Source organism: Arachis ipaensis, chromosome B10, assembly GCF_059453495.1.
Source record: "Arachis ipaensis isolate K30076 ecotype BB chromosome B10, ASM5945349v1, whole genome shotgun sequence".
Classification (NCBI taxonomy): domain Eukaryota; kingdom Viridiplantae; phylum Streptophyta; class Magnoliopsida; order Fabales; family Fabaceae; genus Arachis; species Arachis ipaensis.
Genome location: NC_142435.1, coordinates 92,440,996 through 92,467,869, shown reverse-complemented (window position 1 = coordinate 92,467,869; position 26,874 = coordinate 92,440,996). Strand labels below are relative to the sequence as shown.

General features: G+C 39.8%; 1 non-coding gene across 1 annotated transcript; it reads right to left on the bottom strand.

Annotated features, from left to right (window-relative positions):
- Nucleotides 1-4,685: 4,685 nt before the first annotated feature.
- LOC148580878 (small nucleolar RNA R71) lies at nucleotides 4,686-4,789 on the bottom strand. Its single transcript, XR_015896559.1, has one exon. It is a non-coding gene; the product is annotated as a small nucleolar RNA R71 (small nucleolar RNA).
- Between the last annotated feature and the right edge of the window lie 22,085 nt (nucleotides 4,790-26,874).

The following is a 26,874-nucleotide window of genomic DNA, read 5'->3' as shown; positions in this document are numbered from 1 at the left end:
AAGGCCAGCCTTGATCCCAATCAAAGGAGCTCGGACTAGGGAAATACCTAGCCTCTACAAAACCTCCAAAAGGTCACAAAAGGTAAACCTCCAAAACAAGAGTTGCCGAGAAGCAACTAAGCGTCGCAAAAGTCAATCACAAAAATATTTACAAAAAACAAGTCCAAAAGTCCACAAGTCGGACTATAATATAAACACAAGAAGTTATAAAGGAACCAAATTCTCCCCAATTGTAGCATCCTTGGCTGGAGGAGGAGGAATGGTCGAGATCGGGGTAGCGTCAACAGTCCCATCCGACCGGTTCAGAATCTGCACATCAGGCTCGGGCTCTGGATGGTCGACCTCTGAAGGGACGGAAGAAGCAGAAGCTGTTGAGGCTTTCCATGGAGGCACAAGAGGAGGACCTTCATCTTCATCATCAGGGATAGGCACAATCTTGCCGTCCTCCACTACATTGTCCAGACTGAATAAAGTGAGGTCAAGTTTAGGGGAAAGAACTTGGACCTAGGCCTTCAAGTTTTCATATGCATTGGTCACGCTGTCTACCATGTGACCCTGGAGCTTGTCGTAATCAGCCTCGATAGACTGAATCCTCTCCCTGGCTTCCAGCAGCTCACCATAAGTACGAGCGTAGCTCTCTTTATATTTTTTGACGTCTCCTCAGCCAGGCTTGCATCAGCCTCAGCAGCAGTAGCTCGGGACTTCTCCCTCTCCACATCAAGTACCAACTTAGCCACCTTAGAATCAAGCTCATCCTTCAAACCCTTAATTCTACCAAATTCAGACTTGGTAACTTCCATAAAAGCCTTAGTTGGATGAACTGGAGAATCTCAGACCACGCGAGATAAGGCCGCACCCATGCTGGCCATCCGAATACTATTGCTGGTAATGAAGTCCAGATGATGAAGAATCGACACATCATCCAAAGGAATCCAAATGTGGGGAGCAATCAGTTCGGTAGCGAAACTCACACCATCAAAATCCTTGTCATTTAGATCATAAGAACTAACAGTTTTTTTACGTTTTGGGGGAGGACCAGCGGCAGTAGGAGAGGAGGTAGCACCGGAAGTCGGCTGAACAGGGTCAGAAGGAATCGTCTGGACTTGAAGTGTGATGCCAGGGCATTTTGGCCAGTTTCACTGACCTTTTCTTTACTGTTTTTAAGGTAGTTTCATGCATTTTCTTAGGAAATAAGCTAGTTTTGGGCAAATATTCACTTACGCCTTAATTCAAGCATACATTGTGCACTTTACATGATTTCATGAGGATTTTTGCATGAGTTTAGTGACAAATTGTATGATGCATGATCCCATGATTAAGAGCAAGACTTTGATGCACTTTGTTTGATTGATTTCAGGCCAAAAGAAGAAGAGAAGAAGCCACGTTAGTAGCTACGTTAGTTACACTAACGTAGGCACTAACATGGAAGGAAGGAAAGCCCCAACGTTAGTGAGAAAAGTTAGTGGCATTAACTTTGAAGAAAGAAAATGGAGCCAACGTTAGTGACACTTAACATTATCACTAACGTTGGACCAAGCTCATAAGTGGCCACGTTAGTTGCCACGTTAACTTAGTTAAGGTGGCCTCTAACGATAAGAAGAAAGGGGGGAAGCCAACGTTAGTGACATTCAACATTATCACTAACGTTGGCCAAGTCACATAAAGCCACGTTAACTTCCACGTTAACCTAGTTAACGTGGAAGCTAACGTGAGGAAACAAAGTGGTCGACAACGTTAGTGACACCAAACATTGTCACTAACGTTGGGATGAACACACACTATCCCCAAGAAGCCACGTTAACTCCCACGTTAACCTAGTTAACGTGGAAGTTAACGTGAAGAAGAAGAAGTTGTCGACAATGTTAGTGACACTCAACATTGTCACTAACGTTGCCAACACAAGCCAGAAAAGAGCCACGTTAACTCCCACGTTAACTTAGTTAACGTGGTAGTTAACGTGGGCAAAAGTCCCACCTAGCAGCCTGACCATGCCTTCTTCAAACACGCATAACTTGAGCCACAAAGCTCCAAATGAGGTGATTCTAGTGGCATTGGAAAGTAGGATTCCAGAGCTTTCCAAGCATATATGGAACTACATGGTTGACACTAAAGTTTAGGGAGAAAACCTGCCCCGAAAGTGCAATGATGAACATGGTATCAGCCTGTATTTTGGCCAACTGACCTCTTCACCTTCCAAGAAGTATAACTCGAGTTGTAGAGCTCCAAATGATGCGCTTCCAAAGGCATTGGAAAGTAGACATCCAGGAATTTCCAAAAATTTATAATAGTATGGGGTGGACACTAAGTTTGAGCTTCAGAAACGAGAAATCGATAGCGTTATTGGCAATCAACATTTCCAGTAACGTTGGCATATATGCCAGCAACCATGTCCACTTCAAAGGAGCATAACTTGAGCTACAGAGGTCCAATTGAGGTGATTCCAGTTGCGTTAGAAAGCTGACATTCAGAGCTTTCCAAAGATATATAATACTTTATAGTGGGCATGAAATTGGAGTACAAACAAGAAGCATCCTTTAAACCCCAAAAACACCAACTGGGCAGCAAGTGCAACGTTAGCCACAATAACTTTAGCACTAACGCCACACTTGTAGCATTAGTGTGGCTAACTTTGGCACTAACTTTAGCACCTAGACCTCAACTTGACTCACTTCTCTCTCAAGCCCACTTCAAAGCTCAAGCAAGCAAGCCCACAATTGTCAACCAATCAAGGCCACAAGAAGCATCTAGAATAGGAATTTTCATTTAATTGTAATTTACTTTTAAATTCATTTTGTAATTTAGGAGAGCCTATATAAAGGCCTTAGTTTTTACATTGAGATCATCTTAGGCTATACGGAGGGGAATTGAGGGATGGAAGAGGGGTCTTCGGACTCCCTTCCCTCACACACTTTTCCTTTCCTCTCTTTGTACTTTTCATTTATGAATGTTGAATTTTCATTTTCAATTTTTATCTTCATCTTTACTTTTCTGCACTTTCTTTCTTTTCTATTTTTGTAGAGCAATGATCAACTAACTCTTTACATTGGGTTAGAGAGCTCTATTGTGATTCAATGGATCAATTGTAGTTCTTATTCTGAATTCTCTTTCTTTTCTCTTGATTTTACTTGAAAGCTTTCGATCTTCATCCAGTTGGGTAGTTATCTTGGAAAAGAAACTATTCATACTTGGATCTCTTCTGAACCTTGGAAGAGGAATGAAGAGATCAAGCTAGAAATAATTTCTCATGCTGGACCAAATTGGGTATGGATGGATATGTGACTATAATCCTCTCAATGCTTGATTTGGGAAATGCATGTGGTATAATCAGTGACCATACTTCATCTCTTCTCATGAGCAATTGACCAAGGAATTGGCTATTGATCAAGATTTGAGAGATTGAATTACAAAAAATTGTAATTCAATCACTTAAGATTGCCAAGGAGATCAATGAGTGCATTGATTGAGGAAGAGATGAGAATGAACATGATTCGGAGGATTGCAATATCTCTTGATCCCAATGTTCATTTTATTTTTAGTTCTTACATTTACTTTTCTTGTCATTTTACTTTTCTGCACTTTATTGCTTTCTTTACTTTTCTGTTAATTTACATTTTCTTGTTACTTATCACATCCAAATCTAAATCGTCTAACTATGATAATCAATTAACCATTGATTACTTAATCCGTTAATCTCTGTGGGATTCGACCCCACTCTATTGTGGGTTTTACTTGACGACAAATCGGTATACTTGCCGAAAGGAGATTTGTTGAGAGACAAGTTTTCCGTGCATCAAGTTTATGGCGCCGTTGCCGGGGATTGATTGTGCATCAACAATGATTAGATTGGAAGATCACTAGATTGAGCATTTTTATTTTGTGAATTTCATTTTTCTGTTTGAGTGATTTACTTTTTATTTTAGCTTAACTTCTTCCCTTCTCCCTCTACCCGTTTGTTTTTCTTTGTTATTTTCAATTCTGTTTGCTAACCCACTAACTGTTTCATATATTTCATCACCCACAACTAACAATAACTCTGACACAAATACTGTCTGCACCTATTTTCTTTGCTTGTACTTGTTGGTTGTTTGACAGGGAGAAGAAGCGGGGCTTCAACTTCCTTTGATTTTGAACCAGAGAGAACCTTCCTTAGACTAAGGAGGGAGGCAAAAGAAAAATGAGTAGTTGGTGCTGAAGAAGAGGAGGAACAGTTTAAGGAATACTTTGAACCAAACATGGAAGAAAACATGAAAAATCATCATGATGAAGAGACTCACAACCATGGCAGAGGAGGTAGAGCAAATCATGCTGGGGAGGATAGAAGAGTTTTGGGCTCTTACATTAATCCAAACCCAGGCAATTGTGAAAGTAGCATCCAAAAGCCAACAATCCATGCCAACAACTTTGAACTTAAACCACAGCTCAACACCCTTGTTCAGAACAACTGTTCGTTTGGAGGAGGTGTGCAAGAAGACCCCAATCAACATTTGACCACCTTCCTGAGAATATGTGACACAGTGAAATCTAATGGTGTTCATCCTGACGCCTATAGATTGCTCTTATTTCCCTTTTCACTCAGAAACAAGGCAGCCAAGTGGCTGGAATCCTTCCCAAGGGAGAGCTTGACAACTTGGGAGGATGTGGTGAACAAATTCTTAGCAAGATTCTACCCTCCTCAACGAATCAATAGGCTGAGAGTTGAGGTTCAAACTTTCAGGCAACAGGATGGTGAGACTCTGTATGAAGCATGGGAGAGGTTCAAAGACTTAACAAGGAGGTGTCCACCTGACATGTTCAACGAATGGGTCCAGCTGCACATTTTCTATGAAGGGCTCTCTTATGAGTCAAAGAAGGCAGTAGACCATTCATCTGGAGGGTCCTTGAACAAGAAGAAGACCATTGAGGAAGCCATAGATGTTATTGAAACAGTAGCAGAAAATGACTACTTCTATGCTTCCGAAAGAGGGAACACAAGAGGAGTGATGGAGCTAAACAATGTAGACGCTCTGTTGGCCCAAAACAAGCTCATTACCCAGCAGCTGGCTGACCTCACCAAGAAGATGGAGATGAACCAAGTAGCAGCAATCTCCACTTCATCAACAACACAAGAAGGAGTAAACCAAGAAGCAGAAGGGAGTCAGGAGCAAGCCAACTACATTGGGAATTCACCAAGGAAAAACTATGATCCATACTCCAAGACTTACAACCCTGGATGGAGAAACCACCCGAACCTTGGGTGGGGAAGTGAGCAAGATCAAAACCAAGACCAGAGACGTTACAACTCCAACAACAATGCAGCTCACCAACAATTCACCCAGAGGACATCTCAACACCCCCACAACAACACTTCTCCACATACTTATCAAAACCAAAACAGCACATCTGCTCCGAACCACTCATCAATTGATGATAGGATCTCTAAAATTGAAGCCTTACTTGAAGGAATATGCCAAGAGATTCAAGAAAATAAGGTGTTCAAAGAGGAGGTGCGAGCCAATATTAAGAACCAGGGAGAAACCATTAGGAAGATGGAATTCCAGGTGGGATATTTAGCTGAGAAGATTCCCAAACCTACTGATAGCTTCCCAAGTGACACTGAGAAAAACCCCAAGGAAGAAGCAAAGAAAGTAAGATGGGAAGATTGCAAAATGGTCACTACAAGTGATCAAGAGATTGAAGACAAGCAAGGCAAAATGTGCAAACAACCTGAAGACAACTCAACAAAGGAGGAGGATAGAGATCACAAAGAACCAGAAATCTCACAACAAGAGCTGCTGAAGCTCTATGCACCATTCCCTCAACTGCTCAATGGTGCTGTGGGAAAAAGAATATACTCAAGATTCCTAGACTTGTTTGCATCTCTGCATGTGAACATACCATTCATCAAGGCAATCCAACAGATGCCTGCATTCATCAAGTATATAAAGGAACTTCTTCCCAGGAAAAGCTCACTCAAGGGAGGGCAAACTATAGTGATGAACAAGGAATGTAGTGCCCTTATTCAACCTGAGTTGCCTACAAAAAGAAGAGATCCAAGAAGTTTTCATATCCCTTGTGCCATAGGTGCAAATATGTTCGACAGAGTACTATGCAATTTAGGGGCCAGCATCAACTTACTGCCCTTATCCCTAGTGAAGAGGCTGCAGATCAATGAGATAATGCCTACAGATGTCATTATCAGACTGGCTAACAAAACTCAAAAGCAAGCAATAGGAGTGGTGGAAAATGTGTTGCTAAAGGTTGGGAAGTACTTTCTCCCAACAGACTTTGTCATTCTGGACATGGAAGAAAGTCACACTCACCTAATCATATTGGGAAGACCATTTCTAGCTACAGCCAGAGCACTTATCGATGTAGAGAAAGGGGAGCTAATATTGAGAATCCATAATGAACGACTCAGCTTCAATGTTTTCAAACTCTCACAAGAAACAGATCAAGAGGACAAGGAACTAAGCACAAATGATAATGAGATACTGAAGGAGGAAACAAGCACTGAAGCACAGCCAGTTCATTCTGAGACCCCCTTAACTGACAAACAAGGAAAACAGCAACTGCCACAGCTCAAGGAAAAGTTGGAGGAACCCAAACCTCTAGAGGCAGGTGAAGACAGCATCACAACTCCTTGGAGAAAAGAGGTCACCAAGGGGAAGGAAACCTCAAAAGAAACAATGAAGAAGGTACGAAGAGGGTGGAAGAATAAGAAGATCCCCACGGAAGACTTCTCTCCAGGGGATAGAGTTGTCTCAGCTTACTTCCCAGATATTCCCCCTAATCTCCCTACTATGCCATCTCAATTACCTAAGGTCTTCACTATCAACAGAGTTCTTTCCCTGGAACATGTGGAGATCATTGATCCAACCAATGGATACAAGTCCACAGCAAGAGGGGAGGACTTTAAGCACTACCAACCACCGTGATGAAAGAAAAACGTCAAGCTAGGGACGCTAAAGAAGCGCTTCATAGGAGGCAACCCATGTTTTAGATGCTTTCAGATGATAATGAATAAGTCAATCTTTATGATTTCAACCCAAACTTGACAAACACTTGGTGAATTCTTTATCATGCAGTATATAGTGAAGAACAAGTTTGGTGTTCAAAGCAAACCAAGATGCATGCTGGCTTTGGGAGCTTTGAACAAAACTTTTCATCACATTGCTTCAAACTAAGTTTGGTGTCACCCATGGTGCCACCAAAATGCATATAAGGAACCACTAATAGTTAGTTAGTTAGTTGGAATTCATAAACAAACAATCAAATCCTTTCTTTCATTTTATTCTAGCCGTAGAGTTTTAATTTTGTTTTATTTATTAATTCCCTTATTTCAAATCTTTATAGGAATGGAAAAGAAGCATAAAAAGGGATTGATTGGACAATTAAATGGGGGAGATTTCGCCACTTAATGAAGAGCACTACACACATGTCTCAAGAAGGAACGCATGGGGAAACGCTGCCATGCAACATTGGAGAAAGAAGACCCTTGAAGAACGAACCAATCACTCTCATTAAAGTGATGATCCTTGTCTTCCCTTTATACACAACCCCATCCGTTCATCTAGTAAACATTCATGCAATCCACACCCTTCATCCACTCATGATTTTCTTATATAAGTGAACCGTAGTGCATGCTCACTCCTCACATTCAAATCCCCACTCTCCACACTTCTATTGGCACACTAAACCCTTCATCACAAATTGCTTAACCAACCCTCTCTTCATCTATCCGAAGCCTCAAACCCCCTCAAACAACAATTCAAGCCATGGCATCATCAAGCTAAAAGAGGCAAAAGAGGAAGGGGCCTATGGAGAGTGCTCCTTTTGATGACAAGAGATTCAAGACTGTCTTTCATGAGCATGAAATTGAGCGGATAAGTGCCAGAAGGATATTGCCTGAATTAATCTTCCAAATCAATGCCAATGAATCACCACAGATTTGGAGAAAAATCAAACAGAGGGGGTGGCAATTGCTCACCAGTCCAGAGGGGAAGATCAATGGAAACCTCATCAAAGAATTCTATGCAAATGCAGTTAGAGAGGAAGGGAGGTGGACTTCAGCCCAAGTGCCATAACAAGAGCTTTTCACTTGAAATCACCTCATTTTGATGAGGAGAGTTATCAGGCAAGGATAAGTAGAAGCCCCGATAAGGATGAGCTTTCAGAGATAGCATCAGATATCTGTGTCATAATCGCTGACTGGGAGAGGTATTTAGATGGGAGACCAAAATTCATAAAAAGGGAGACCTTCACCCTGAGGCTAAAGGGTGGTTTGAGCTTGTAAGGAGGTCTATCCTACCAGCTGCTAATAATTCAGAGGTCAACATCAATCGAGCCACTATGGTACAATGCTTAGTACAAGGTGGGGAAATCAAAGTGCATGAGCTCATTGTCGAAGGGATTCAAGAGTCAGCTGAGAAAGCTGACTCAGGTGCCAGACTTTGGTACCCAGCACCATTCTCCGTTTGTGCAACAAGGCCAAGGTAATATTTGAGGACAGCAGCCCAGACTGGGTGAACCCAGGGAGGCCAGTCACACTCGAGCGAATGGTCTATACCACACCGGCTCAGCAACTAAGAAGGCCACATATAGGAAGGCAAAGGGCCCAGGAAGGAGCTCATCAAGAAGAATACCATCAGGAAGAATATCAACAAGAAGAGCATCATGACCCAGCCAACTTGAATATGACTCACCTTCTAAGAGCCATTGAAGATTTAGGACAGAGACATAGGGAAGGACAAGAGCAAATACTGAACCGGCTGAGTCAACAGGAAGCATGGCAAAAACAACAAATGGAGCAGCAGCAGGAACAATACTCCCAGCTCACTCAAGCCATCAACCAAGTGAATGAGAAGAAAGAGATTCAAGAGAAGCACTTGCAAGAGCTCAACCAGCGGCAGATAGCCCAAATGAAAACTTTCAATGAGTTCAGTGTACTCAATGAAGGAAGGCAACTACATAGGAAGGAGTTCTATGTAAACACTCAAGCCGAGTTGAACTACATGACCACTAATATGCATCATCTACACTATGCCATTCCCACATATGATGAGGTCCAAAAAGAATTTGTAGAACAAGAAGAGAGGAAAGTGAAACAGCAAAAGGAGACACTCAAGAAGAAGATGGAAGATAGTGGTTTCTGGAAGAAGCTGCTTGGAAAAGGCAAAGGAAGTGGGAGCACAAGCACTCAAGAGAGACACAATGAGGACAAGCAAGGAGGGGAGCACGGGCATCCACATGAATGAAAGGTGGTGGAGTTCCTTTTAGTCCATTGTTTTATATGCTTTAAATAAGGAAGATCTTGTATGAAATAGAACCTGCTTCCATGTTATGTTTAAACCTTTTTCAAATCATGTTATTTTTAGTTTTTGGGTATTGAAGAGAGTCTATGTGCACTGGTCTTTATGTCACTGCATCATTCCCTTATTTACTTGTAAGCTTGTCCCTTTTTATCAAATGAAGAAGAGAATGTTTATGTTTTTAAAAGACCAGAGTAGGGTTCATATTGTGGAAGTGCATTCATGAATCTTTGGGGTAGTCATAAGTTAGCTAAGTTGGTTCAACCACAAGGCTAGGAGGACAACTATCTACCCTGAAAACTTGACTTTGGATATACTCATGAGACTAAGATAATAACAAGATCCTAAGAAAAGAAAAGGGAAAGAACAATGGAAGTGAAAAACAAAAGAAAAAGAGTAAGCAGCAAGGCTAGGCATCAATGGTTTTAATCTTGAGGCAAGTGTCTGTGGTGCTCCTGTGTGAGGGATCTACTTGGATGAATAAGCTCTTAGGGGTGCTTTATCACTTGGTAACTTGGGTTAACTAACCCGGAATTATCAGCTGAAAATCCACTATCAAGAGTAACCCTCACTACAAAGCATTTAGTAACCCAAAGAGGTGCTGGACACCAAGGTCTCAAGAAAAGAAAATAAATAAACTATATGCCTGTGGTGTGTATGTATGGGGGAGAGACTTGAGGGAGTAAGTCCTTAGGGGTGCTTCAACACCTAGCACCTTGAACCAACTGGTTCGGGAGTGTTGGCTGAAAGCTTATCTTAAAGAGTTGCCCCCTTACAGAGCACTTAGCCTAAATAACACAAATAACCCTTGAAATAACAATAAAAGGATCAATGAATAAAAGTCTCATGAGATATAAACAAAGTAAGTGTTTAGGGACATGATAAAGGTCTGAAAGCCAGTAACGGAATGAACCTAAGTTGCTATGCATGAAACCACCATAAAATCAGTAATATGACTTCCACAAGAATGACTCATTCCTCTGGATATTCCATTCATCATTCTCTTGTTCCAGTACTTGCTTAGGGACAAGCAAGCTTTAAGTTTGGTGTTGTGATGCCAGGGCATCTTGGCCAGTTTCACTGGCCTTTTCTTTACTGTTTTTAGGTTAGTTTCATGCATTTCTTTAGGAAATAAGCTAGTTTTGGGTAAATATTCACTTATGTCTAAGCATACATTGTGCATTTTACATGATTTCATGAGGATTTTGCATAAGTTTAGTGACAAATATTATGTTGCATTACTCATGACTTGGACTAGAGCTTTGATGCACTTTGTTGCTTGATTTCAGGACCAAAAAGAAGCAAGAAAAGGGGAGGTAACTTGCAAGATTAATGAGAAAAGTGATTGCCAATAACACTCTCAAAAAGCCATCAATGCCCATGTTAGAGAGTCACGTTAACCAAGTTAACGTGAACTCTAACGTGGAGAAAAGAAGTTGAGCCAACGTTAGTGACACTCAACATTGTCACTAACGTTGGCAATTACTCATAAGTGGCCACGTTAGAAGCCACGTTAACCTAGTTAACGTGGCCTCTAACGTTAAGGGGGAGGGAGAGAAGCCAACGTTAGTGACACTCAACATTGTCACTAACGTTGGCCTATGGTGCTAAGTACCACATTAACTCCCACGTTAACTTGGTTAACGTGGGAACTAACGTAGAGGATGAAGAGTTGTCGACAACGTTAGTGACACTCAACATTGTCACTAACGTTGAAGCAACCACACAACCCCCAAGAGTCACGTTAACTTCCACGTTAACTTGGTTAACGTGGAAGCTAACGATGAGAAATGAAGGATGAGCCAACGTTAGTGACACTCAACATTGTCACTAACGTTGGGATGGCTAAAAGATGGCCACGTTAGAAGCCACGTTAACCTAGTTAACGTGGACTCTAACGTGAGACCTAGGGGCACATTGGAACGTTAGTGACAATGTTGAATGTCACTAACGTTCTCGAAGGATGGCAAAGGCCACGTTAGAAGCCACGTTAACCTAGTTAACGTGAGCTTTAACGTGAAGCAAGAAGGGGCACACTGGAACGTTAGTGACAATGTTGAGTGTCACTAACGTTCTCGAAGGTTAACAAGGCAACGTTAAAAGCCACGTTAACCTAGTTAACGTGGGTTTTAACGTAAGGCAAAAGGGGTGCATTGGAACGTTAGTGACAATGTTAAGTGTCACTAACGTTCCCGAACTTGGACTTTCACTAAATGATTAACACTCCTTACGCCCTGAGCTTAAGTCTCTGCCCACTCCGCACTTTCTCTCTGCAAGCAAAGCCAAGCCCAAATAAAGAAAGGAACTGCTTCAAACTCAAGATCCAAAGGCCCAAGACTTGAAGAGTGAACTAGAAGCTGAGAAGAGTAGTATATATAGGAGTAGCTTTGAATGGTAAAATAGTTTTGGAGGCTGAAGAACCACTCTCTGTATTTTACTTTCTTTGTAATTTCTAGTTTTATGATGTATTCTCCATCTTTGTTTTCATTTTCAGGAGCTATGAACAACTAAACCCCTTTCATTGGGTTAGGGAGCTCTGTTGTAATTTGATGGATCAATACTAATTTTCATTGTTCTTCTTCTATCTTTCCTCTTGATTTTACTTGAAAGCTTTCGATCTTCATCCAACTGAGTAGTTATCTTGGAAGAGAAGCTATTCAAACTTGGATCTCTTTTGAACCTTGGAAGAGGAATGAAGAGATCAAGCTAGAAATGCTTTCTCATGATGGACCAAATTGAGTTTGCATGGGTATGTGACTGTAACCCTCTCAATACTTGGTTTGGGAAATGCATGTGGTATAATCAGTGACCACACTTCATCTCTTCTCATGTGCAATTGACAAAGGAATTGGCTATTGATCAAGATTTGAGAGATTGAATTGCAAGGAATTGCAATTCAATCACTTAAGATTGCCAAGGAGATCAATAAGTGCATTGATTGAGGAAGAGATGAAAATGAACTTGATCCGGAGAATTGCAACATCTCCTAAGCCCAATGAACTCCCCATCTCTAATCTTACCCATTCTCTTTAATTTCTGCGATTTACTTTTATGAGCAAATCCCCCATTCCCATTTATAATTCTGCAATTTATTTTCAGTCATTTACTTCCAGTCCTTTAATTCTAGCATTTACTTTTCTGTTATTTACATTCCCGCCATTTTATTTTCTGCAACTCTCAACCCAATTTCTGGATTCGCTCAACTAGAACATTCTTCTAATTAAAGTTGCTTGATCAATCAATCCCTGTGGGATTCGACCTCACTCTATTGTGAGTTTTTACTTGACGACAACTTCGGTACACTTGCCGAAGGAAGATTTGTTGAGAGACAAGTTTTCCCCGCATCAAGTTTATGCATAAACTTGATGCACGGAAAACTTGTCTCTCAACAAATCTCCCTTCGGCAAGTATACCGATTTGTCGTCAAGTAAAACCCACAATAGAGTGGGGTCGAATCCCACAGAGATTAATGGATTAAGCAATCAATGGTTAATTGATTATCCTAGTTAGACGATTCAGATTTGGATGTGATAAGTAACAAGGAAATGTAAATTGACAGAAAAGTAAAGAAAGCAATAAAGTGCAGAAAAGTAAAATGACAAGAAAAGTAAATGTAAGAACTAAAAATAAAATGAACATTGGGATTAAGAGATATTGCAATCCTCTGAATCATGTTCATTCTCATCTCTTCCTCAATCAATGCACTCATTGATCTCCTTGGCAATCTTAAGTGATTGAATTACAATTTCTTATAATTCAATCTCTCAAATCTTGATCAATAGCCAATTCCTTGGTCAATTGCTCATGAGAAGAGATGAAGTATGGTCACTGATTATACCACATGCATTTCCCAAATCAAGCATTGAGAGGATTATAGTCACATATCCATCCATACCCAATTTGGTCCAGCATGAGAAAGCATTTCTAGCTTGATCTCTTCATTCCTCTTCCAAGGTTCAGAAGAGATCCAAGTATGAATAGTTTCTTTTCCAAGATAACTACCCAATTGGATGAAGATCGAAAGCTTTCAAGTAAAATCAAGAGAAAATAAAGAAGAAGAATAAGAACTACAATTGATCCATTGAATCACAATAGAGCTCTCTAACCCAATGTAAAGAGTTAGTTGATCATTGCTCTACAAAAATAGAAAAAAAAGAAAGTGCAGAAAAGTAGGGATGAAGATAAAAACTGAAAATGAAAATTCAACATTCATAAATGAAAAGTACAAAGAGAGGAAAGGAAAAGTGTGTGAGGGAAGGGAGTCCGAAGACCCCTCTTCCATCCCTCAATTCCCCTCCGTATAGCCTAAGATGATCTCAATGTAAAAACTAAGGCCTTTATATAGGCTCTCCTAAATTACAAAATGAATTTAAAAGCAAATTACAATTAAATGAAAATTCCTATTCTAGATGCTTCTTGTGGCCTTGATTGGTTGACAATTGTGGGCTTGTCTGCTTGAGCTTTGAAGTGGGCTTGAGAGAGAAGTGAGTCAAGTTGAGGTCTAGGTGCTAAAGTTAGTTCCAAAGTTAGCCATACTAACGCTACAAGTGTGGCGTTAGTGCTAAAGTTATTGTGGCTAACGTTGCACTTGCTGCCCAGTTGGTGTTTTTGGGGCTTAAAAGATGCCTCTTGTTTGTGCTCCAATTTCATGCCCACTATAGAGTATTATATATCGTTGGAAAGCTCTGAATGTCAGCTTTTTAACGCAACTAGAATCACCTCAATTGGACCTCTGTAGCTCAAGTTATGCTCCTTTGAAGTAGACATGGTTGCTGGCATATATGCCAACGTTACTGGAAATGTTGATTGCCAATAACGCTAGCAATTTCTCGTTTCTGAAGCTCCAACTTAGTGTCCACCCCATACTATTATATATTGTTGGAAAGCCCTGGATGTCTACTTTCCAATGCCTTTAGAAGCGCATCATTTGGAGCTCTACAACTCGAGTTATACTTCTTGGAAGGTGAAGAGGTCAGTTGGCCAAAATACAGGCTGATACCATGTTCATCATTGCACTTTCGGGGCAGGTTTTCTCCCTCAAATTTAGTGTCAACCATGTAGTGCCATATATGCTTGGAAAGCTCTGGAATCCTACTTACCAATGCCACTAATATCACCTCATTTAGAGCTTTGTGGCCCAAGTTATGCCTGTTTGAAGAAGGCATGGTCAGGCTGCCAGGTGGGACTTTTGCCCACGTTAACTACCACATTAACTAAGTTAACGTGGGAGTTAACGTGGCTCTTTGTGGCTTGTGTTGGCAACGTTAGTGACAATGTTGAGTGTCATTAACGTTGTCGACAACTTCTTCTTCTTCACGTTAACTTCCACGTTAACTAGGTTAACGTGGGAGTTAACGTGGCTTCTTGGGGATAGTGTGTGTTCATCCCAACGTTAGTGACAATGTTTGGTGTCACTAACATTGTCGACCACTTTGTTTCCTCACGTTAGCTTCCACGTTAACTAGGTTAACGTGGAAGTTAACGTGGCTTTATGTGACTTAGCCAACGTTAGTGATAATGTTGAATGTCACTAACGTTGGCTTCGCCCCTTTCTTCTTAATGTTAGAGGCCACGTTAACTAAGTTAACGTGGCAACTAACGTGGCCACTTATGAGCTTGGTCCAACGTTAGTGATAATGTTAAGTATCACTAACGTTGGCTCCATTTCCTTTCTTCAAAGTTAATGCCACTAACTTTTCTCACTAACGTTGGGGCTTTCCTTCCTTCCATGTTAGTGCCTACGTTAGTGTAACTAACGTAGCTACTAACGTGGCTTCTTCTCTTCTTCTTTTGGCCTGAAATCAATCAAACAAAGTGCATCAAAGTCTTGCTCTTAATCATGGGATCATGCATCATACAAATTGTCACTAAACTCATGCAAAAATCCTCATGAAATCATGTAAAGTGCACAATGTATGCTTGAATCAAGGCGTAAGTGAATATCTGCCCAAAACTAGCTTATTTCCTAAGAAAATGCATGAAACTACCTTAAAAACAGTAAAGAAAAGGTCAGTGAAACTGGCCAAAATGCCCTGGCATCACAACACCAAACTTAAAGCTTGCTTGTCCCTAAGCAAGTACTGGAACAAGAGAATGTTGAATGGAATGCCAAGAGAAATGAATCATTCTTGTGGAAGTCATGTCCCTGGTTTTATGGTGGTTTCATGCATAGCAAGTTAGGTTTATTCCTGGCTTTCAGACCTTTATCATGTCTTAGAATACTCACTGTGATTGCATCCCATGAGACTTTTATTCATTGATCATTTTGTTGTCATTTCAGGGCTTATTTTTGTTCTTAAGCTAAGTGTTCTTGTAAGGGGGCAACTCTTTAAAATAAGCTTTCAGCCAACACTCCCGAACCAGTTGGTTCAAGGTGCTAGGTGTTGAAGCACCCCTAAGGAGTTACTTGCTCAAGTCTCTCCCCCATACATACACACCACACGCATATAGTTTATTTATTTTCTTTTCTTGAGACCTTGGTGTCCAGTACCTCTTTGGGTTACTAAATGCTCTGTATTGAGGGTTACTCTTGATAGTGGACTTTCAGCTGATAATCCCGAGTTAGTTAACCCAAGTTACCAAGTGATAAGGCACCCCTAAGAGCTTATTCATCCAAGTAGATCCCTCACACAGGAGCACCACAGACACATGCCTCAAGATTAAAACCATTGGTGCCTAGCCTTATTGCTTACTCTTTTTCTTTTATTTTTCAACCTTTATTGTTCTTTCCCTTTTTCTTATTAGGATCTTCTTATTTAGCTAGTCTCATGGGGTGTTTCTCAAGCACAGTATTCATGACAGATAGTTGTCCTCTCACCCTTGTGGTTGAACTAACTTAGCTAACTTATGACCACACCACAAACTCATGAACTCACTCCATAGTATGAACTCCTCTCTGGTCTTTTAACAACACTCATTCTCTTTTCATTTGATTTAAAGGGACAAGCATACAAGTAAGCAAAGTAAGAATGCAGTAATGACATTCAAACTAGAAAACACAGCCTTAATCAACAAAAAGCTTAAAAGACAGAACTGACATGCTTATTCACAAGGAGAAATTGATGGGATATTTTTGTGGAAAAACAAATTTCTCCAAAACACCCAAATCTAACCGGCAAGTGCACCGGGTCGCATCAAGTAATAATAACTCACGGGAGTGAGGTCGATCCCACAGGGATTGAAGGATTGAGCAATTTTAGTTTAGTGCTTGATTTAGTCAAGCGAATCAAGATTTGGTTGAGATATTTGTGATTTGCAAAATTTAAATTGCATATAAAGTAAAGGAAATGGGTGAATTACATGAAATTAAAGAGAACTGGAATTTAAAGTGCTGAATCTTAAAGAGCAAGAAATTAAATGGCAGAAACTTAGAACGCAAGAAATGTAAATTGCAGAATCTTAAAGTGCAAGAAATGTAAATGGCTTGAATTGTAAAGGGAATTGGGAGTTGGATTTGCAGAAATTTAAACAAGTTAAAGTAAATTGCAACAAACAAAGAAGTAAAGGATGTCTTGAATCGAATCGGATCTTAAAAACAGAATTGTAAATGAGCATGAAAACAGTAAACAGGGAATGGGAAATGGGAAATCCGGATCTCAGGACCCAAGAGACTAGAAAACCAAGTCTAGATCTCAATGCCTTCCTAGATCCAACAAGAACAATTGCAAAAGAAATGTAGATTGCAAAGAAAGTAGATGAAAAGCAATTAACCGAAACTGAAATTCAATTAAGCAGAAAATTAAACAAGATCCCAAGGTGAGATTGAAACAGAAGTTCTTCAATTCTCCACCCTAGATCCAAGACAATTGTAATTGAAATTGAAAGCAAGAAAACTAAGAGGAAAGGAATTAAATTCTCCTTCCCCAAGACTTAGAAATTTAAAATTCACTCAATCCCCAAAACTCTCCGAAAACTCTCTCTCAAAACTCAAAGGAAAAGCTCCCTGAAAAACTTAAATCCTATGCTATTTATACACTTTCTTCAAATGGTCTTCAAGCCTTCAATTGGGCCTTTGCTCTTGATGGAATTGGGTTGATAAAGGCCTTGGTTGATTGTTCTTGGAGTTTGGAGAAGAACCGAATTGAACCGGGTTGGAATCATGAAAGCTTGAGTAAAAGTTGGAGTAAAAGTTTGAGGCTAACTTTTACTCCAACTTTTCACATCAGCCACCCTCTTTTGCTGATACCAACGTTGGGGCAAAAGTTAGGGGTCTAACTTTTGCTCCAACGTTGGCCTCCCCTTGCACACTCATGGCGCCAACGTTAGCCAAAAAGTTAGAGGCTAACGTTGGCGCAAACTTTTGCTCTCCAGGGTGTTGATTTGTGATGCCAAAAGTTAGCCAAAAAGTTTGAGGCTAACTTTTGCTCCAGCTTTTTGCCCAAAAGTTAGCCAAAAAGTTTGAGGCTAACTTTTGCTCAAACTTTTTGTCCTCTCTTCCTCCTTACCATTCCTTCTTGCTTCAACCTTTCTCCAAGCTTTCTTCACCTATCATTAATCAACCAAAAACATCAAAGCTATGCTCAAAATCATGAGATATTCATTCTTTCATAATATGTGACAATTATAGCATAAAACCTCATGAAATTGCATTAATTCATACATGGTTGATTAAATCAAAGGAAACATGAAAATCTACCCAATTGGCTTGCTTATGGCTCAAGAAAGTGCATAATTCAATTGAAAACTAAAGAAAAAGACTAGTGAAACTAGGCTAAGATGACTTGTCATCACAACACCAAACTTAAAGCTTGCTTGTCCCCAAGCAAGAAATGAATTATGCTCAATGGTTCTTTCATTTAAGATGGATTGAAGAACAACTTGTCAGGTCCTATGAGTGAAGTGATCAAGTAACAGTGGGGTAAATTCTAAATCATATGCTCATGCAAGGGCTTCAGTGCTTACTAGTCCTCACATATTGGGAGTCTTAGGTCTTAGGATTTTCATCCAAATGGTATCATGGAGATCTCTTTATATGTAGTCACCTTGAAGCAGCTTATAGTTTCTTTTCTTTGGCCTTGACTCTAAGTGTCATGTCTCAAAGCAGCTCTTTAGATAAGCTTTCAATCAATACTCCTAAACCAGTTGGTTTTAAGGTATTATGTGTTGAAGCACCCTTAAGGATTTACTTGCCCAAGCCTCTTTCTTTGACACAACTTAACCACAAGCATTTTACTAGGCTAACAACTCTTTGAGTCATTGTTTCTTCTTTCTTTTCTGCCTAGTAATTGATGCTCAGAGCCTTGGGCCATGTTCTTTTTGTCTTTGTATTTTCTTTTCTTTCTTTTGTTTTGTTTGCTGCTTCTTGGATCAATAGATTTTTGAGAATCTCCACAATACTTCTTTGAACTTCATGTCCTGCCTATGAGCTCCCATGCAAGTTTTCACAAGCATGCAACCTCAATACATAATCATACAACTAGAACCACCACTTCTCCTAATCTTTTGCTTGCCTCAAAATTGTTTAATTCCTCAACCCTTCTTTTCAAAGAACTTTCATGTGATGCATTTTTTGAAAAATTGAGTGCAAACAAGTTTTGGAGAGTATGATGTTGTAAATGATCAAGCATCTTGCTTATTGAATTTCAGAAAAAAAAAAACTATACCAAACAGACAGATAATCAGGGAAACAAAACCACTCTCAATCATAACAGTGTTTGATGTAAGATAATCACTTAACAATACAACATTTTGGAGTTCGCTTGCTTTACTCCTCATCATCATCATCACTGATCCACACATTCCTCTTTCATCTCTTTGGTTGATGATGCTTAATCCTTCCAAAAACTTGTATGGACCTCTGCAATGATATTGAAAGTTGCTTGTTCCCAAGCACTTGAAAAATGGTTAGCATGCATGAGTTATTTTTGGGCCTTTGAACTTACTTTGGTGTGGGAACACCAAACTTAGTACCTTGCCAATGGTTCTCATGCATCGAATTAACCATGTGTAAAACTCTTTTTCTTTTTCAAAAGTGACAAAACTGAAAACTAAAGAATAGCAAAATAGTTAACTAGTTTATCTAGCTGCTTGAAGCTAGCATTATGCAGAAGGTGAGAATATGTTTTAAATGAGATTTTGGTGAAACACCAAACTTAGAATCCTTCATTCTCCCTTATATTGTTTTGGTGTGCAACACCAAACTTAGCTTCTTGCAATATAGATAAAACTAATTAACCTTTTTATTAAAATAGCTATGAAAAGAAAACTACCTCAGGTTGGGTTGCCTCCCAACAAAGCGCTTCTTTATTGTCACTAGCTTGACATTCTTTATTCTTTGATTATGGAGGCTGGAAATCATAATGCCTCAGTTTTTCTCCTCTTGCTGTAGGATTCCTTTCCTCCATGACCTGCACAATCACAAACAATCCAAATGAAAATTGGATATTCTCATGCCAGAATGTAGTCAGAGGATTAGTTGACACCATGTGTCAAACAGTTGGTAAACTTGAGAGATTAATGAACGAAAATCACTTCTCTCGTTTATTTATCAAGCTATGAGAATCATATTCAGCAAGATAAACCAAGAAAACTTCACTCTATTGCTAAAGTGAGGTTTCAATTAGCTCAGGCAAAAATTCAAACAGTTAGTGTGTCAATCAAAAATTAAAGAAAAAGTGCTTGATCTAAATTGCCACCTCACTTAATCATTGTCAATCTAATCAATCCCCGGCAACGGCGCCAAAAACTTGATGGGATATTTTTGTGGAAAAAAAATTTCTCCAAAACACCCAAATCTAACCGGCAAGTGCACCGGGTTGCATCAAGTAATAATAACTCACGGCAGTGAGGTCGATCCCACAGGGATTGAAGGATTGAGCAATTTTAGTTTAGTGGTTGATTTAGTCAAGTGAATCAAGATTTGGTTGAGAGATTTGTGATTTGCAGAATTTAAATTGCATAGAAAGTAAAGGAAATGGGTGAATTACATGAAATTAAAGAGAACTGGAATTTAAAGTGCTGAATCTTAAAGAGCAAGAAATTAAATGGCCGAAACTTAGAACGCAAGAAATGTAAATTACAGAATCTTAAAGTGCAAGAAATGTAAATGGCTTGAATTGTAAAGGGTATTGGGAGTTGGATTTGCAGAAATTTAAACAAGGAAAAGTAAATTGCAACAAACAGAGAAGTAAAGGATGTCTTGAATCGAACCGGATCTTAAAAATAGAATTGTAAATGAGCATGAAAACAGTAAACAGGGAATGGGAAATGGGAAATCCGGATCTCAGGACCCAAGATACTAGAAAACCAAGTCTAGATCTCAATGCCTTCCTAGATCCAACAAGAACAATTGCAAAAGAAATGTAGATTGCAAAGAAAGTAGATGAAAAGCAATTAACCGAAACTGAAATTCAATTAAGCAGAAAATTAAACAAGATCCCAAGGTGAGATTGAAACAGAAGTTCTTCAATTCTCCACCCAAGATCCAAGACAATTGTAATTGAAATTGAAAGCAAGAAAACTAAGAGGAAAGGAATTCAATTCTCCTTCCCCAAGACTTAGAAATTTAAAATTCACTCAATCCCCAAAACTCTCCGAAAACTCTCTCTCAAAACTCAAAGGAAAAGCTCCCTGAAAAACTTAAATCCTATGCTATTTATACACTTTCTTCAAATGGTCTTCAAGCCTTCAATTGGGCCTTTGCTCTTGATGGAATTGGGTTGATAGAGGCCTTGGTTGATTGCTCTTGGAGTTTTGAGAAGAACCGAATTGAACCGGGTTGGAATCATGAAAGCTTGAGTAAAAGTTGGAGTAAAAGTTTGAGGCTAACTTTTACTCCAACTTTTCACATCAGCCACCCTCTTTTGCTGATACCAACGTTGGGGCAAAAGTTAGGGGTCTAACTTTTGCTCCAACGTTGGCCTCCCCTTGCACACTCATGGCGCCAACGTTAGCCAAAAAGTTAGAGGCTAATGTTGCCGTAAACTTTTGCTCTCCAGGGTGTTGATTTGTGATGCCAAAAGTTAGCCAAAAAGTTTGAGGCTAACTTTTGCTCCAGCTTTTTGTCCAAAAGTTAGTCAAAAAGTTTGAGGCTAACTTTTGCTCAAACTTTTTGTCCTCTCTTCCTCCTAACCATTCCTTCTTGCTTCAACCTTTCTCCAAGCTTTCTTCACCTATCATTAATCAACCAAACACATCAAAGCTATGCTCAAAATCATGAGATATTCATTCTTTCATAATATGTGACAATTATAGCATAAAACCTCATGAAATTTCATTAATTCATACATGGTTGATTAAATCAAAGGAAACATGAAAATCTACCCAATTGGCTTGCTTATGGCTCAAGAAAGTGCATAATTCAATTGAAAACTAAAGAAAAAGACTAGTGAAACTAGGCTAAGATGACTTGTCATCACAAATCACACATGCATACAAAGAACATAGAAGACAATCATGCAATTGAATGTACTGGAAATAAGTAAGAGGAGAAAGGAACTTTACCACCTTGTATTTTATCTTCATTGTTGTTGCCCTTTTCCTCCTATTCTTCCCCTTCCCACACCAGACATAGAATGATTGCTTATCCTCAAGCAACAAGTAAAACAGTGGTGATGGGGTCTATGATGGATCATGAATGTCTTAGAATGAAGTGTGAGTATGCATGTGTTTCAGCAAGCAAGATTAAGGATACAATAAAGGCACAAGAGATACAAACAGAGACATTTTGATTGCATTAATAAGTGGTGTTGGCATGGTACTTTGCATGAAAGTTAAGTGGCAACACCAAACTTAGTGTGACACTGTCAATTTAGAATGTTGCAAGTACCCAGTGAAGGTTGAAAATCAAATTGTTGCATGGCAACACCAAACTTAGAATGCAATCATATGTCAAATTATTGAAAGTAAACTATGCAAGGAAAGAAAATGTTACCTACGGTTGGGTTGCCTCCCAACAAGCGCTCTTTTAATGTCATTAGCTTGACATGTTGTTCATGACTTTCTTCCTCTTCTTCTAGTTTGTTAAGAGGAATGACCTCAAGAGGAAAGAGGAGCCAGTTAATGCCCCTTGCTTTGAGTGCCTTTCCCCAGCAAGCTTTCTTTTGTTGTTAGCTTGTGTAAACTTGCTTGTTGGGGTGGGGGTGGGATGGCTTTTGGTTGACCTTTTCTTCTTCATGAATATTGTCCTTCTTTTCTTGGTCACCATCCTTTTGTTAGTGTTCATGTTGATTGCCTTTACCACCTTGATTTCAGGATTTGGGTGTTGTATGATGGGTGGAGCATCCTCTTCATCAAAAACTTCTTGAATTGGTGGTTCAATGAACTCACCCTCTATGCAACTCTCTATTTCATTGGAGTGTGGCCTCCCTTGATTGACTTCCTCCCTTTCTTCTACCTGATGTTGCAGTGTGTCTTTTGGGAGTGAGTTTGCATGTTCCTTTGTCACCACTAGTAGTCTCTGTGGGTATTGAGTCTTGGGCTTATACACTCTCACAACCTCCTCCTTCTTCATAGAAATCTCACTTGGTATAGGTTCCTCTTTTTCTTGTTCTTCTGATTCCTCCCTTGTTTCTGACCTTTGAATGAATTCATCTATTTCTGAAGAGAGTGAAGTGGACTCTCTTTGTGATCTCAGCTCTTCAATGAATTGTTCTTCAGAATAGAGTTGTGCATTCTGTCTCAATTTTTCATCATGGTCTCTTTCTGCTTTTTTCTCCTCTTCAATTGTCGTTATTATTTTTTTAACGAGGAGTTCTATCCTAGTGAGTCTCTCTTCTTCTCTACTTCTTTTCAGCTCTTCCATGAAGAGTTTCATCCTAGCAAGTCTATCTAAAGGTGGTTGGGTAGGCTGTAATGGTTGGGCGGGGTTGGTTTGTGAATGGAATTGGTTGTTTTGTGGTTGTGTGTTCTGAAAGTAGTATGACTCTTGTGGGTAGTAGATTGAGTTTTGTGGATGGTGAAATGAATTGTATGGATTTGGGATAAACTTTTGTGCTGAGGCATACTCAAATGATGAAGAATTTAGGCATGTAAAACTTGCAGGTGAGGTTGTATAATTGAGAGGTGATGACTCTTGATGAATGGGGTATGAATGAGTGAAATCTCTTTGATTATAATCTTCCCAGCCACAACTTGAGTAGTGATCAATTTCACCAAGATATGGACCACTTTGTGGCTCTGGAAAGTACCCCATTTCATGTTCTTGATACTCCCACTCACCATGAGCATGGTAAAGTGACTCATTCTGTGGTGGTGGAGAGTTTCCCATGAAATTTGATTGACTAAAATATGATGGATGCTCCTTTCTTTCCTGCAAAAAGCTCTGTCTCAAACAATAATCACCAAAAGAAATTGGAATCTCCATTGTCACAAATGAGGAAATTCCCAGTGAGGCAATATCACAAACAGTTAGTGAGCAAAAGAAAATAAAGAAACAAAAGAAAACAAAGACAAAAGAAAAGTGTCTAATCTAGTAAATCAATCAACCGGTAGTTTGTTAATCACAATTAATCCCCGGTAACGGCGCCATAAACTTGATGCGGGGAAAACTTGTCTCTCAACAAATCTTCCTTCGGCAAGTGTACCGAAGTTGTCGTCAAGTAAAAACTCACAATAGAGTGAGGTCGAATCCCACAGGGATTGATTGATCAAGCAACTTTAATTAGAAGAATGTTCTAGTTGAGCGAATCCAGAAATTGGGTTCAGAGTTACAGAAAATAAAATGGCGGGAATGTAAATAACAGAAAAGTAAATGCTAGAATTAAAGGACTGGAAGTAAATGACTGAAAATAAATTGCAGAATTATAAATGGGAATGGGGGATTTGCTCATAAAAGTAAATCGCAGAAATTAAAGAGAATGGGTAAGATGAGATATGGGGAGTTCATTGGGCCTAGGAGATGTTGCAATTCTCCGGATCAAGTTCATTTTCATCTCTTCCTCAATCAATGCACTCATTGATCTCCTTGGAAATCTTAAGTGATTGAATTGCAATTCCTTGCAATTCAATCTCTCAAATCTTGATCAATAGCCAATTCCTTGGTCAATTGCTCATGAGAAGAGATGAAGTGTGGTTACTAATTATACCACATGCATTTCCCAAACCAAGTATTGAGAGGGTTACAGTCACATACCCATCCAAACCCAATTTGGTCCAGCATGAGAAAGCATTTCTAGCTTGATCTCTTCATTCCTCTTCCAAGGTTCAAAAGAGATCCAAGTTTGAATAGCTTCTCTTCCAAGATAACTACTCAGTTGGATGAAGATCAAAAGCTTTCAAGTAAAATCAAGAGGAAAGATAGAAGAAGAACAATGAAATTTAGTATTGATCCATCAAATTACAACAGAGCTCCCTAACCCAATGAAAGGGGTTTAGTTGTTCATAGCTCTTGAAAATGAAAACAAAGATGGAGAATACATCATAAAACTAGAAATTGCAAAGAAAGTAAAATACAGAGAGTGGTTCTTCAGCCTCCAGAACTATTTTACCATTCAAAGCTACTCCTATATATACTACTCTTCTCAGCTTCTAGTTCACTCTTCAAGTCTTGGGCCTTTGGATCTTGAGTTTGAAGCAGTTCCTTTCTTTATTTGGGCTTGGCTTTGCTTGCAGAGAGAAAGTACGGAGTGGGCAGAGACTTAAGCTCAGGGCGTAAGGAGTGTTAATCATTTAGTGAAAGTCCAAGTTCGGGAACGTTAGTGACACTTAACATTGTCACTAACGTTCCAATGCACACTTTTGCCTTACGTTAAAACCCACGTTAACTAGGTTAACGTGGCTTTTAACGTTGCCTAGTCAACCTTCGAGAACGTTAGTGACACTCAACATTGTCACTAACGTTCCAGTGTGCCCCTTCTTGCTTCACGTTAAAGCTCACGTTAACTAGGTTAACGTGGCTTCTAACGTGGCCTTTGCCATCCTTCGAGAACGTTAGTGATATTCAACATTGTCACTAACGTTCTAATGTGCCCCAAGGTCTCACGTTAGAGTCCACGTTAACTAGGTTAACGTGGCTTCTAACGTGGCCATCTTTTAGCCATCCCAACGTTAGTGACAATGTTGAGTGTCACTAATGTTGGCTCATCCTTCATTTCTCATCGTTAGCTTCCACGTTAACCAAGTTAACGTGGAAGTTAACGTGACTCTTGGGGGTTGTGTGGTTGCTTCAACGTTAGTGACAATGTTGAGTGTCACTAACGTTGTCGACAACTCTTCATCCTCTACGTTAGTTCCCACGTTAACCAAGTTAACGTTGGAGTTAACGTGGTACTTAGCACCATAGGCCAACGTTAGTGACAATATTGAGTGTCACTAACGTTGGCTTCTCTCCCTCCCCCTTAACGTTAGAGGCCACGTTAACTAGGTTAACGTGGCTTCTAACGTGGCCACTTATGAGTAATTTCCAACGTTAGTGACAATATTGAGTGTCACTAACGTTGGCTCAACTTCTTTTCTCCACGTTAGAGTTCACGTTAACTTGGTTAACGTGACTCTCTAACGTGGGCATTGATGGCTTTTTGAGAGTGTTATTGGCAATCACTTTTCTCATTAATCTTGCAAGTTACCTCCCCTTTTCTTGCTTCTTTTTGGTCCTGAAATCAAGCAACAAAGTGCATCAAAGCTCTAGTCCAAGTCATGAGTAATGCAACATAATATTTGTCACTAAACTTATGCAAAATCCTCATAAAATCATGTAAAATGCACAATGTATGCTTGAGTCAAGGCATAAGTGAATATTTACCCAAAACTAGCTTATTTCCTAAAGAAATGCATGAAACTAACCTAAAAATAGTAAAGAAAAGGCCAGTGAAACTGGCCAAGATGCCCTGGCATCAAAGAGTCGGAATAATCTTCCTCAGCCCAGAAGCATCAGAAGTCGGCTTCTTCAGAGCACCTGAGAAGACCCTTCCGCCGAAGCCTTGGCCGATAAGTTTTGTGCAGCCGTCACCTTCTTAGCCCTACGGAAGGCCTTCATGGAATTCGTAGATTTTACCATTTCTGAAAAAGGAACCAAGAAAACAAAGTTACAAATAAGTAAGGGATAAATCAGCAAATAACAGAAGAAAGCCATTAGAAAAAGAGGTCGGACACTACCCAACTCAGAACGGAGGAGGGAAGGATCTCCTAGAAACGTCTTTGTGTCCAGATGAGGAGGCTCCCCCCAATTATCCTCTAAAACACTCCCAAGAATACTTAGTAGCTACTATATCTTTTTGCCAACACAAAGGGAAGGTCGGCTCGTCATTCTCATCTAAAAAGAAAGGTTGGGCATTCTCGACAGCTCGGACCTTAAAGAAATAGTTCTTAAAATCCCGAAAAGACTCATCATACATAGAAAATAATTTTTTCTCTTGGGTAGCTCGGAACGAAACCCAAGAAGCCTTCTTCTTGGCTACTCTAGGCTTAGTCAACACAAACAGATAAAGGAAAAGAGATACGGTAGGTCGGACACCTAACTCCTGGCACAACAGCTAAAAAATCTTAATGATGGCCCAAGAGTTCGGATGAAGCTGTGAAGGGGCCACATTGCAAGTCCATAGGAGGTCGGTTTCAAAAGCAGTAAAAGGGATGGTGATGTTCAGCAAACTAAAGAAATATTCATAAGAAGGGACGTTTTCCCGGGGTCAAAGAAGGGAAACTAACCCTCTCT